General features: G+C 46.7%; 1 protein-coding gene and 1 non-coding gene across 7 annotated transcripts in view; both read right to left on the bottom strand.

Annotated features, from left to right (window-relative positions):
* The window catches only part of LOC116534562 (NADPH--cytochrome P450 reductase), a 104,109-nt gene that overhangs the window by 31,555 nt on the left and 60,074 nt on the right, over positions 1–12,480 (bottom strand). The window contains exon 1 of one of the 6 annotated variants that reach the window (XM_032255002.1): positions 11,098–11,151. The exons of the other annotated variants lie outside the window; for them this stretch is intronic. The gene's annotated coding sequence lies outside the window, so the exon portion shown is untranslated. Of the gene's footprint in view, positions 1–11,097; positions 11,152–12,480 lie in introns of those variants that run through there. 6 annotated transcript variants of the gene reach the window in all.
* Positions 8,405–8,539, bottom strand: LOC116534675. Its single transcript, XR_004261822.1, has one exon. It is a non-coding gene; the product is annotated as a small nucleolar RNA SNORA14 (small nucleolar RNA).

Raw genomic sequence — 12,480 nt, 5'->3', positions numbered from 1 at the left:
ATTCACGAGCCTTGAAATATCCTACCTGGCAAGAGTATCTCTGTATTCCTGAGACCTTAGGCCATGAAGGAAGTTCCTGCTAACAATGAGATTTACGGTGAATGCCTGGGCATTTTTGTTTTTGTTTTTAAGACGCAGGGTCTTGCTGTCACCCAGGCTGCAGTGCAGTGGTGCAACCAAAGCTCACTATAGCCTCAAATTCCTAGGCTCAAGTGATCCTCTCAGCCTTCCAAGTAGGATGTCTAGGACTACTGGGGTGCACCACCATACTAATTTTTAAATTTTTTTCTCTTGACAGGGTCTCACTATGTTGCCCAGGCTGGTCTCAAACTCCTGGGCTCAAGTAGTCCTCCTGCCTTGGCCTCCCAAAGCACTGGGATTACAGGCATGAGTCCCCGTGCCTGGGGTTTTGAATTAAGCTGTGTCAGTCTGATGTCTGTGGGTACTGGAGATGGAGTAGGTAAGCCTTGAGACCCAGGCGCTCCATGCCTACATGACTGACCCACCAATAAAAGCCCTGGACACCTTGGCTTTGGTGACCTTCCCTGGGCGTCAAGTCTTCACACGTGTTCTCACACATCGTTGCTGGGAGAATTAAGTGTGACCAGCGACGATGGAAACACGTGTGACCCACTGGAAACTTGTGCCTGGTCTCTCCTAGACTCTGCCCTACATGCCTTTGACCTTTGCTGGTTATAATTTGCATCATTTTGCTGTAATAAGCTGTCACTGTAAGCAAAAGCTTTTCTGAGTTCAGTGAGTCCTGGTGAATCACTGAATCAGAGGTGGTCTTGGGGAAGCCTCAAGTCACTCAAGTCTAGTCCCTATGAAAGATGCTCAACTGGTCCTTCCACCACTGACACCCGGTAGGCAGATCTGACATGAGTCAACAAAGCTCCAAGTGAGAGTCCATGAAACATCAGCTGCTGCTGCTTACCAAGGAGGCTGGGCTCAGACGTGAAATCCACAGCATTCCATTTTGCAATCACGGATATGACCTACTGTGTTTCTTTCACCACACCCACACGCAATCAGGAATGCCTTAGTCATGTGTCAGCAATTAGGCAATGGGAAACTAGGTTCCAGCTGACTTCTGATGGCTGTCACTGTCACCAGGAAACCACAGGGCTGGTCTGGGAAGCCAGGGCATCTGAGGGTTGTGAGCATCAGTCCACCCCTACACAACCTGCTGGGAAGGGGCCATTCAGAACAGGCCCACAGGCCAGGGTCTTTCCTTTCTCACTAATCTGAGATGCTCTTCCAATGGCTTGAGTTAATCTCAGTTTAGCTTTTTTTTCTTTGAGACACAGTCTCTATCTGTCGCCCAGGCTGGAGTGCAATGGCGCAATCTTGAGTCACTGCAACCTCCACCTCCTAGGTTCAAGCGACTCTCCTGCTTCAGCCTCCCGAGTAGCTGGGACTACAGGCGCCGGCCACCACACCTGGCTAATTTTTGTATTTTTAGTAGAGATGGGGTTTCACTATGTTGGCCAGGCTGGTCTCAAACTCCTGACTTCAGGTGATCCACCCGTCTCAGCCTCCCAAAGTGCTGGGATTACAGGCGTGAGCCACTGTGCCTGGCCTCAATTTAGCTTTTTTGATATGGCATTAAAGGACAAAGTGAATTCTGTTGTCCCCAGAGAATACTGTTTATATTTAATCTTGTCAACATATTTAATATTTACTCAATGCTAGTCATATCAGGATCTCTGCCAAGCTTATGAGCCACAGGCCACACTCATGGAACCAGACAGAGGGGCATTTAGGATCTGCTCTGACGGATGCTAGCAGGACCTGTCCCACAGAATTTTGAGGCAGCAGATACTCAGAGGCCGACTGCAACCAGCTGGGAGTGCCGTGATGACACAGGAAATAATCCCCTAGCTGTCACCCATCACAAGGCAGCAGCTGATAGGCTTGCACTCCCTGTTCAGCCTCCTCCTTTCTAACTCCCAGGTGACCCGGTCCCCTCCTTTTCCAGAAGAGGAGATCTAATGCCCATGAAGCCAAGTCCCTGTTTCTCGACACAGACCCAAGCTGACTGTATAACTCATGGCGGTTTCTATTAATTAATCAGCCATGCTGGGAGTGAGGTTAGCGGCACATCTGTACCCACATGATCACAGTAAGAGACTCCTGATGGATGGGCCTTTCCCCACACAGCAGCCAGGGGGATGCTTTAAAAAATCAGGTCAGGTCCCCTCCCTGACTTTTTAATCAAAACCAGGGATCCTGGGATTGATTTTTGTTTGATCAAAACCCTGAGATGGGCTGAGTGTGGTGGCTCATGCCTGTAATCCCAGGACTGAGGGAGGCCGAGGCAGGCAGATCACTTGAGGTCAGGAGTTTGAGACCAGCCTGGCCAACATGGCAAAACGCTGTCTCTATGAAAAATACAAAAATTAGCTGGATGCCGTGTCGTGCGCCTGTAATCCCAGCTACTCGGGAGTCTGAGTCTGGAGAATCACTTGAACCCCGGGAGCGGAGGTTGCAGTGAGCCGAGATCGCACCACTGCACTCTAGCCTGGGCGACAAAGTGAGACTCCATCTTAAAAAAACAAAAACAACAAAACCCTGAGATGTCTTCACATCATACTTAGAACAAAAACCTAAAGTGGCCAGGCGCGGTGGCTCACGCCCGCAATCTCAGCACTTTGAGAGACTGAGGTGGGCAGATCATGAGGTCAGGAGCCAAGTGCAGTGAGCCGAGATCGCACCACTGCACTCTAGCCTAGGCCACAGAGCGAGGCTCTGTCTCAAAAAAAGACCCAAGAAAAACCTAAAGTCCTTACATAGCTCATAAGGCCCATTATGACCTGGGCCTTAGAATCCACTCCCATCACCCACATTTCTTACTACACTCCCCTCCCTCACACCTCTCACCTCATACTGGCCTCCTTCCGTTTCAGGGTCTTTACACACAGCCATCATGTTATTTGCAAAATTCACTTCTTCATTGCATTCAAGTTTCTGCTCACATGTCACCATCACAGAGAGGCTTTGTCTGAGGACAGAATCTACAACCACCCCTTGGCCACAATCCCCACCCTCTGACCCCTCAACAGAGCTTATCCCTAATCTGACATGATATTAAACATTCTCCCCAACCCCGCCTATTTCCCTGACTAGAGGGTCAGCCCTTCAAGGGCAGGAGCTTGGCTTCGTTCACAGACTGGCATATAATGAGCATTTATGTCAATCTGTCGAATAAACATGTGAACAGAAGGCATGAACCTTCCGATTTTCGGGTACCTGGATTGGCAGTGCCTGGCACATGGACTATGGAATGCCTTCATCATCTGAAAACCACACTGCAGCTCTATCAGGACACAGTCTGGGAGGCTGACTCGATCCTCTTCTGTTCATGCTGCCTGTCTCTAGCACCTGCACTCACAGCTTCTTTCAGGCTCTTCCCCAAGTTCCAGAGTCAGGACCACACATTCTTGTGCCTCTACAGAAACTAACATGCAACACCAAAGAAAGCAACAGGAGCTGCTCCTTGAGGCCCTGACGGACTCCCTGCAGGCAACAGCGGTGGGCCTCGGCCCTGAGCAACCCCCGCCCCAACCAGCACACCGGGCACTCCCAGCGCTCGGCCTGGAGGCTCCACAGACTGAGAATGTTCCCAGCAGCTTTGACTCTGAAGTATCAAATGACTTATGACAAAAGACATGTGTGGTGGGAAGGACCCAGCCATCACTTTATCCAAGGCCCTGAGCTACAGATGAAAATACAAGGGGTAAGCAGCTCGTCCAAGGGGTGAAACGAGAAATAGGCCCAGCCTCCCGGCAGGCCGTGCTCGCCACCCTCTACTTAGGACATGGGTCTTTCCCACTCGGTGTGAGCTCCTTGAGGGAAGAGCAGCATCTCAGGCACCTCTGTGTCTGGCATGCGGTGGGAAAGGAAGGACTCACAAAAAGGAGGTTAAGCTTGGAGGAATCCCAGGATCCAAGCAGCGTGCCTGGGGGCCGAAGCCACAAGTGATCCCCAAGGTTAAGAAACGTAACCATTTTCCCCTTGACGCACACACAAACGCCCACCCATCTCTCCAGCCCCACCCAGAGGCACTCTCCGGCTCGCACCTCTGCGGTCCTCCCCAGAGCCCGACAGGTGTCTGAGATGCCCTTTCTCTCAAAGCTTTTACTCATTCTCCAGACCTCAGCTCCACCAGCCCTTCCCCAGCACACACTTCCTCGGCACAGAATCCAGTGCGCAGTAACTACTCAAGAGAATGAAGGGAAATCGGTGAGTGCACTATGACATGTGTAATCTAAAATGTGCAGAAATCAAAAACATGAGTTGCAAGGATTTAAAACACACGCTGGGGCCGGACATGGTGGCTCACGCCTGTAATCCCAGCACTTTTGGAGGCCGAGGCAGGCACATCACTTGAGGTCAGGAGTTTGAGACCAGCCTGGCCAACGTGATGAAACCCCATCTCTACTAAAAATACAAAAATTAGCTGGGTGTGGTGGCGTGCACCTATAATCCCAGCTACTCCAGAGGCTGAGGCAGGAGAATCGCTTTAACCAGGGAGGCAGACGTTGCAGTGAGCTGAGCTCGTGCCACTGCACTCCAGCCTGGGCAACAAAGCAAGACTCTGTCTCAAATAAATAAATAAATAAAACGCATGTTGGGCTTGTCGTATGTTCTATTTATTTATTGAGACAGATCCTCTGGAACAGAGAAAATGTTCATCATCCATGGAGCCCCTGGTATCTCAACAAATTTTTCATGGTATCCACAGGCCAAAAAAAAAAAAAAATGCCTAACAGTTCCACATATAAAGTAGTTAGGTCCAAACAAGCACTGCAAACCCAGCTTCGCAAAGATGTAGCAGCAAAGATCTCACGCTGGAAATGTGAGCTGTTGCAAGCTAGTGCTTCACATGGAGTTCAGCAGTCTTGAGGGTCTGCCGCATTTGAGAATGAGGCACTTGTGAGTTTGCTGCAGTGCCCTGGCACAGTTTGGGAGCCACTTGTGCTATACCAAATACTCTGATGGGAAAACTCCAAATGTCTCAACTGACCACTCTCTTCCAGGTCAAGTGGTCCCTACAGGCACTCCGAGGAGGTTCTGGGAGCCTGTGTGAGCCTTCCGCCCTGAAAGATCTTTCATCTCTTGAGTGTAAACCTTCAGCAAAAGGAACAGGGGACAAGGCAGAGCTCATGGGGCCAAACGCAGTATCGGTCCGCAACAGCAAACAAGAACTAGACCAGGCTCTTGCCAGAGCCCCCCCACACCAGCTGGCTGAGATCCTAGACACACCCCTTACCAACAGAAGGCTTTGATGTGCTCATCTATAAAATCAGGCACAGAGCTGGGTGCACTGGCTCACGCCTGTAATCCCAGCACTTTGGTAGGATAAGGCGGGCAAACTGCTTGAGCTCAGGAGTTTGAGACCAGCCTGGGCAACATGGCAAAACCCCACTTCTACCACAAAGTACAAAAATTAGCCAGGCCTGATGGTGTGCGCCTGTAGTCCCAGCTATGTGGCAGGCTGAGGTGGGAGGATCGCTTGAGCCCAGGAGGTTGAGGCTGCGGTGAGCCATGCTCGGACCACTGTACTCTAGTCTAGGCAACAGGGTAAGATCCTGTCTCAAAAAAAAAAAAAAAAAAAAAAAAAAAAAGGGCACAGAAAAAGGCATATGTCAAAACAGCAGCCAAACAGATCTCCCTTACTTCTAAACAGAGAAGATCGGACTTGATCTTTTATTATAGATTAGGTCTCTATGTAAGTTTTCATTGTTAAATACAACAGACAGACAGAGAAGGGTAAAACTGGGCATGTATAGCCTGACCACAATTCCTTGTCTATTTCGGTAGCTGGCTGGTTCTGGCCAAGGTCGCAATCAAGGGCAGCACCTCCAGTCTTGCATACCACCGAGCAAAGTGGACAAATAAACCAGGGGGCACACAGGCTGCGGGGCACTGGAGGGAGCTTCGCCAGCTTCTCAATGGGAGAATGACGCAAGAACACAGGGCTGTCTGTTTAACCATTTGCAACACTGGAACAGGTTATCTTCCAGGAAGTATTTGCAGTTTTGCATTTACTGTTTCCAACTTCTGGTCAGTAAACAAGATTTGAACAGCCAACTCAGCACTGATATTGGGGTGAGTCAGACACCCCAATCAAAGCAGTAACAAGGAAGGAAGGAGAAAACATGTAATTTAGCCCTTTAGCTGATTGTCACTGGCATGTCACGGCCACATACACAAGGCTCTGGCATCCACCCTCTGACTACAGGAGGAGCAGGGTTTATTCGGGTTTACAGACCGCTTGGGCAAGGTTTAGTGGCTTCAAGGTGAGGGAAAACCCTCACAGAACCATACCCTACTGCTGCCTAACAGCTCAACCGCCAGAGACTGAGAGGTACTCAGGGAACACCACTCTCCAGGGCGATGTGTTAAAAAGCAGTGTCCAAGAGTCACTCAGACAGACATAGCCAGACTGCCCAGGAAGTTTATTATCCATACTGAGATGTTGGTGTCGATTTTTTTCTTTTTTTTTTTTTGAGACAGTTTTACTCTCGTTGCCCAGGCTGGAGTGCAATGGCACAATTTTGGCTCACCACACCTCTGCCTCCTGGGTTCAAACAATTCTCCTGCCTCAGCCTTCTGAGTAGCTGGGATTACAGGCATGTGCAGCCACACTTGGCAAATTTTGTATTTTTAGTAGAGACAGGGTTTCTCCATGTTGGTCAGCCTAGTCTTGAACTCCCAACATCAGGTGATCCTAGGCCTTCCAGAATGCTAGGATTATAGGCGTGAGCCTAGGCCTTCCAGAATGCTAGGATCTGGCCTGGTGCAGATTTCTTTGTGTTTATGTTGTGTGAGGTTCGCTAAGCTTCTTGAATCTGTAGATTTGTATCTTTTGCCAAATATAGCAACTTTTCAGCCTTTTTTGTTTTTTGGAGATGTCATGATACAATCATGGTTCACTGCAGCCTCAACTTCCTGGGCTCAAGCGATTCTCCTACCTCAGCCTCCTGAGTAGCTGAGACTACAGGCGTGCCTCACCACACCTGGCTAATTTTTGTATTTTTAGTAGAGATGGGGTTTTCCCATGTTGCCCAGTCTGGTATTGAACTGCTGGGCTTCTGCCCGCCTCTGCCTCCCAAAGTGCTGGGATTATAGGATTGAGCCACCATGCCCGGCCACCATTGTTTTTAAAATTACTTTTCAGCCCCACCCTCTCTCTCTTCTTCTCCTGGGATTTTGGTTACATGAAAGTTAGATCTGACTGGGCGCGGTGGCTCACGCCTGTAATCCTAGCACTTTGGGAGGCCGAGGTGGGTGGATCACCTGAGGTCAGGAGTTCAAGACCAGCCTGGTCATCATGGTGAAACCCCATCTTTTATTTAAAAAAAAAAAAAAAAAAAAGTTAGATCTTATTAGTCCCACAAAATCCTGAGGCTCTGTTCATTTGTTTTGTTTTGTAAGTCTAGTTTCTGTCATTCAGTTTAGGTAATTTCTACTGTTCTAACTTCAAGTTCACGGATTCTCTCTCCCGTCTTCTCCATTCTGCTGAGAACCATCCATTCAGTTGCCTGTTTTGGCTATTGTATGTTTCGGTTCTAAGACATCTATCCATTTGGTTCTTCTTTACATCTTGTTTAATTCCATCATCTGTGTCATCTTGATGCTGGGGTCTGTTGACTGTCTTTTCTCATTCAAGTTGAGAGTTTTGTGGCTCTTGGTATAGTGATTTTTATTGTACCCTGGGCATTCTCAATACTTTAAGATCCTGAATCTTATTTAAGTCTCATTCTATTTTATTTTATTTTCAAGACAGTCTCTATTACCCTGGCTGGAGTGCAATTGCATGATCTCGGCTCACTGCTACTTCTGCCTCCCAGGTTCAAGTGATTCTCATGCCTCAGCTATCCAAGTAGCTGTGATTATAGGCGCATGCCACCACACCTGGCTAATTTATGTTTTTGTATTTTTAGTAGAGACAGGGTCTCACCATGTTGTTGGGGCTGGTCTCAAACTCCTGGCCTCAAGTGATCCACCCACCTTGTCCTCCCAGTGTTGGGATTACAAGTATGAGCCACACCCGGACTCTTTTGATTTTATTAAATATTCTCTGTCACCCTGCTGGTAGGGAAGGAAGGTTATCAATTCATTGCTGTCAGGTGAGACTCGGCCTTCCTCCTGGGCCTCTGCTGACAAACCCTAGCTTGGAGACAGAAGAGTGCCTCATTATTACTCCCCAGATGGTCTCCACCGACACATGGGGTGGGGCTTCCTGTTTCTGCCAGGTGGTAAAGTCCTGACTTGCACTGGGTCCTCCTCTGTCATTCCCAAAGAAAGTAGGTTTCCTTGCTTCCTTGAAGAGTTGAGATTTCCTTGGCTATTTTTTTAAATTTGATAATTTTCCCTCTTGCAAATTTCTCTTAAAAGATGTTGCAGGTATGAAATAAGACTGAGCCGGAGGAGTAGCACAGCCCTTTGGACTTCTCTGCAATTTCTATAGCATTCACTCGTATCTTAGAAGCATTTAGAGGGAAGCCACTAAGAGGGTTTAAGAACGCAATACCTTGGCTCTTGATGAATCCAAAGACATTATCAATACTTTTCAGTTGTTGTTTACTTGGAGAGCCAATATCAAGTTTGAAGAATTAGCATGTAACAACTACAAATTAGAGCATTTTCAAAGAAGTTAAGAAAACTTTAGTACAATCTGAAATGGAATCTACTAAGATGTGTTATAATGAATGTGAGGGACAAAAAAGGGTTAGTTGGGGCCTACGGTTGTTCACTTTGTTATTCTCCAGCAAATACTATGCAATAAGTTTGAACCTATTATAAGTGATTGAACGAGGGAATGTCAACAGTGTCTGTCTCTCATGGACTTAACCTAAGTCAGTCTTATGAATTTTTGGCAAAAATAGAAGCTGAATATCCTAACTGTCCTACCATACAGAAGGTCAGCAGCTTAGCAGTGGTAAAGTCTGGTGTGACTATTTTGAGCTCAGAGTGAATACTAAAACTCTTCTAAACAAGAAGAACTGAAAAGTACTGCCCTCTTATTCTAAAAAAAAGAAAAGAAAGACAAGAAAAAAGAAAAGGAAGAACTGCCCTCAACCACTGTTACCAAATACAAAATGGCTTTGGAAATTAGCTTTTGCTGCAGACTTGATGTTTCTTAATGAGGACAACATAAAATTATAAGGCAAAAGAGCAGTTATATGCAAAACTTACACTGCAGTAAAGTCATTTCAATGAAATTAATTGTATAACTCACAAGTAATGTCAACCTGAGTCATGCAATTCCTAGACTGTCAAAGGTAAAACAGGCAAGAAAACTTTCCACATTTTTTTAAGCTCAAACCATAGTTCTAGCCCTAGCAGTGTTTTTCAGATCTTGATCTATGTATGAAGGAAATTTCCATATTTAAAAATCTATTTAACTGTGCAATGCAATTGAGGAGCTCTCATCTAACCTTCAGTTGGATGTGGCTGATCTGCAACGTAATAATGCAAAAAGGCAAATATCAAGAGGGGAATCTAAAAAAAAAAATTCTATAAATACTATCTTCCAGTGATTAACCTGCTCCATTAAAGTTTATGCTCCCTGACTAACATAACTTGGCAGTGCCTATTTGTGTGAAAAGATATTTTAGGCCAGGCGTAGTGGCTCATACCTGTAATCAAGCACTTTGGAGGCCAAGGTGGGCAGATGACCCGAGGCTGGGAGTTCAAGACCAGCCTGGCCAACATGGTGAAACTCTGTCTTAAAAAAAAATTAAAATAAAATAGAAAGAAAAAAAAATTTTCAAAGCTGTAACCTATACAATCTCATTACAGATGAGCGCTGACAGGCGGGTATTTGCAGCAGATTTTGATGTGTTGGAACACTAACTCAGAACCCCAATGAAACAAAATGGTTTTCTGTTTTTTGAGACTTGGTCTTGCTCTGTCACCCAGACTGTGGTGCAGTGGCACAATCACAGCTCACTGCAGCTTCAACTTTCTGGGTTCAAGTAATCCTCTCACCTCAGTCTCCACAGTAGTTGGGACTACAGGCACATACTACCATGCCTGGCTAATTTTTTTTATTTTTTTATAGAGACAGGGTTTAGCCATGTTGCCCAGGCTAGTCTCAAACTCCTGGACTCAAGTGATCCTCCCAACTCAGCCTTGAAGGGTGCTGGGATTACAGGTGTGAGCCATGGCATCTGGCCCAAAATTGTTATCCCTACAAAAATCATTCCATTCTTCTTCTTAATAAACCTGTATTAAAAACCTATACTCAATTCTTATGTGTTATTATTTGAATTTCTTTTTTAAAAAATATATTTTAAAATATAGAGATGGAGTCTGGCTAAGTTGCCCAGGCTGATCGCAAACACCTGGGCTCAAGCAATTCTCCCACTTTGGCCTCCCAAAGTATTGGAATTACACTGTGTGAACCATCGCACCCAGCCTTATTTCAATTTCATCAACAAAAAATGTGGAAACTTGTTGCCTCTCTTGTTCTGTGTAATATCCTAGATTTTAGCTCTTGGGATGCAAAGCCTAAAATATTTATTACCTAGCCTCTGACAGAAAATAGTTACTAGCGCCTACTCTACACAACTGAACTGCACCTAGTTAACGGGAGCTCTGCACTGACTGAACAGTCTAGATGCCACAGGCTCTGGTTGTAGGAGTCTGGGCAGGTTACTTGACCTCCCAGGCCTCAGGTTTCTTCTCCATAAAGCAATATAGAGATGGTCACCAAAGATTATCCTCAGCTCTAAAACGCTACACAGCTAGAGAAACACTTCTGGAATATGTAAACCATGTCCATGCTGTCCAGAGTCCATGCAGGGTTCCTTTTGTAGATTACTTAGCCATTGTGTCACTGTACAACGTACTCAGGGCTTAATGAGGCAGGAGAGGCTGCCTGCACCCAGAGGGAACCCAGGCTGTGGATCTTAGGTTCCTGCATCTTTTTGGTTTGTTTCTTTTTAGAGACATGGTCTCACTCCATCACCCAGGCTGGAGAGCAGTAGCATAATCATAGTTTACTGCAGCCTTAAATTCCTGGGCTCAAGCAATCCTCTCACCTCAGCCTCCCAAAGTCCTGGGATTCCAGGTGTGAGCTACCACGGCCAGCCCCTGCTGGGATTCACTCAGGTGGCAAAATATGAAGGGAAATATTAGAGAAAGTTGTAAGATGATAGTCTCACACCTTTGGAAGACCGAAAAGTTTTCATGGGACAGGCTGAAGGCAGATAGTTCTTACTTTAAAGCATTAGGTCCTAGGGTGAAGATTAGGGATAACAGAAGCTTCCCCAGTTAAGTAGGTTTACCCCACATTCCTTTGTCCCTGTTTTACTTATGTAAACTTTGTGCTGGATGGCCCTCTCAGGGGGAGGTTGAAGGGGGATTACCCATTAATGGTATTTGCCGTGGGCCCCAGAACCAAAACCTTTTATCATGCGTAAAACCACTCTTTTAACCATGTTAATTATCCACAAGCCTACTGACTTAGAACGTCTATTATTAAATCTACAGTGAATAAACGAGAGGAGAAACAGCTAGCAAGGGGTCGGGTAGCTGTAATCGCCCTCTGATGGCAGCTGATAACCTCCCTAGCCCACTCGATCACTGTGCTCTAGTATGTGAGTGTATTTCCTTCATCCGTCTCAGAGTCAGGGTTTGCAGGACACACCCCCACAGGTGGTGATCAACGTCTCAGGCGGTGACCCCGACATGATCAACACTGCAGGCCCTTGCATCTTTGTTGTTGATGGTGTTTGTCTTTTCTTGTGGCAGGACGACTCTCATCATTATAAGAGTGCCTATATTTTTTCAAAAGTCTCTCACCCACTTCAAATTGGCTTCTTTGAATCTGTATAAATGAGAAATCAGCTGTTTGTTAGCATGATATCTAAAGAGTAAGCCAGGCACAGTGGCTCATGCCTATAATCCCAGCACTTTGGGAGGTCGAGGCAGGTGGATCTCCTGAGGTCAGAAGTTTGAGACCAGCCTGGCCAACATGGCAAAACTCCGTCTCTACTAAAAATACAAAAATAATTAGCCAGGTGTGGTGTCACATGCCTGTAATCCCAGGTACCTGGGAGGGTGAGGCAGGAGGACTGTGTGAGCCCTGCAGGTTGAGGCTGCTGCAGTGAGCTATGATTGGACCACTGCACTCCAGCCTGGGCAACAGAGCGAGACCCCATCACTATGTAACAACAATAATAGTAGGAGTAAAGAGGTCTAGGTGCAGTAGCTCATGCCTGTAATCCCAACACTTTGGGAGGCCAGGCAGGTGGATCACTTGAGGTCAGGAGTTCAAGACCAGCCTGGCCAACATGGACAAAACCCCAGCTCTACTAAAAATACAAATATTAGCCGGGTGTGGTGATGGGCCCTGTAATCCCAGCTACTCTGTAGGCTGAGGCAGGAGAATCACTTGCACCCAGGAGGTGAAGGCTGCAGTAAGTCAAGATCGTGCCACTGCACTCCAGACTGGGGAATAGA

Source organism: Sapajus apella, unplaced genomic scaffold (genome assembly GCF_009761245.1).
Source record: "Sapajus apella isolate SASKATOON/1434 unplaced genomic scaffold, GSC_monkey_1.0 scaffold88, whole genome shotgun sequence".
NCBI classification, from domain to species: Eukaryota; Metazoa; Chordata; class Mammalia; order Primates; family Cebidae; genus Sapajus; species Sapajus apella.
This window is presented reverse-complemented; position numbering and strand designations above follow the sequence as displayed.